The following is a 1630-nucleotide window of genomic DNA, read 5'->3' as shown; positions in this document are numbered from 1 at the left end:
GCATCTCAACCTTAGCTTTTAGGTTATCTTCTTCTCTGAGATGGTAAATTCCACCACCATTTAGGTTTCCTGCAGGTCGTGACCTATTTGTGCTCTCAGTAGCACTAGGTCCAGTCCAAGTGTGAGCTTTTTCAGCAAGCTCATTGAGGTATTCTATGGCCTCATCAGGATCTTTCTGTAAGAACTCACCATTACACATCATCTCCACAAATTGACGCTCTCTAGGTGTAAGTCCCTCATAAAAATAGCTCACTAAGCGCCAATTCTCATATCCATGATGAGGACACATACTCAATAGCTCCTTAAATCTCTCCCAAGACTGATACAAAGTCTCACTGTCCTTTTGTACAAAGGTGGAGATTTGCCTTTTTAAAGCATTGGTCTTATGTTGGGAAAAGTATTTATTAAAGAAGACCTGAGTCATCTCATTCCATGACCCAATAGATCGTGGTCTCAATGAGTATAGCCAACTCTTAGCTCTATCCTTCAAAGAGAAAGGAAAGAACTTAAGTCTCACAATGTCATCAGTTGCATTTTGGCTATGAAAAGTCGCAACTACTTCCTCAAACTCCCTAATGTGCACATATGGATTTTCATTTTCCAAGCCACGAAAAGTAGGGAGTAACTTTATCATCCCTATTTTAAAATCCAATTGGCGAATATTAGCTGGAAACATGATGCATGATGGTGTGGCTGTGCGTGTAGGGTGGAGGTAATCCTGAAGGGTCCTAGTGGGTTGATCTTCGTGTTCACTCATTTTCTCAAAATTAGAAGAATTATCAAACAAATGATCAGAAAAATTAAACTCTGACTCTAACACAGGTCTACAAGCAAACCGACCCAAGGCATCTCTATACCTGTGCATGCAAGGTAGAGAAAAACCCAACACTAAAAAAACTACAAAAATAAAAAGAAAATAAAAAAAATGCAGCAAGCTAAAATAGGGAACGAAGTTACCGCCTTTACAAACTGTTGAAAAGAAAAACTATCTCACAATTCTTCTACCGTCTCCCCGGCAACGGCGCCAAAATTTGATTACGCCCAAAGAATAACGCGGTAGTTGTAGCACAGCTTTGGGGTGTCGATTCCACAGGGAGACAAATTAAAAGAATAGCAAGAGGAACAAAGAAACTAAAGAAAAATATTAAATAAGTAATAGAGAATAAAGATTAACTTTAAATGTAAATTAAAGTGAAGCAATGTGATTAACGGAAAAAGTACTCAAATTTGACGAACAATAGAGCGTCGGGAATCCCTTGCACAAATCTGGTATTTTAATTATTCTTAATTCATTGGATAACTCAATTAGGAACTCAATTCCTACAATTCCCAATCGGAAGGTATAGATTTATAAACCAGACTTAAATAAAATGAAACCCTTTGAAAAAACATTCACCACTTTTAAAAAACGTGAATTACTATCCCTATTGATAAAATCCAATGACGACAATATACTCAGGAAGCGATATTGCAGCAAAAAACTAAATCAATATAGATAAATAATTGATCCAAACATAATCAAAGAACTAATCCATTCAATAGAAAAAGCATGACTGAATCCATAAACAGAATAAATTCTATGATTATTCGGAGAAGAAAACATCAACGATGAATTGAGAATGATAAAACA

At 36.3% G+C, this 1630-nt stretch overlaps 1 non-coding gene across 1 annotated transcript; it reads left to right on the top strand.

Moving 5' to 3' along the window:
• Positions 1-269: 269 nt before the first annotated feature.
• On the top strand, positions 270-377 carry LOC122293689. Its single transcript, XR_006237338.1, has one exon. It is a non-coding gene; the product is annotated as a small nucleolar RNA R71 (small nucleolar RNA).
• The last annotated feature ends 1253 nt before the right edge of the window (positions 378-1630 follow it).

Source organism: Carya illinoinensis, chromosome 1 (assembly GCF_018687715.1).
Source record: "Carya illinoinensis cultivar Pawnee chromosome 1, C.illinoinensisPawnee_v1, whole genome shotgun sequence".
NCBI lineage: Eukaryota > Viridiplantae > Streptophyta > Magnoliopsida > Fagales > Juglandaceae > Carya > Carya illinoinensis.
Note: the sequence above shows the minus strand (reverse complement) of the source record. Positions and strands in the feature narration are given on the sequence as shown.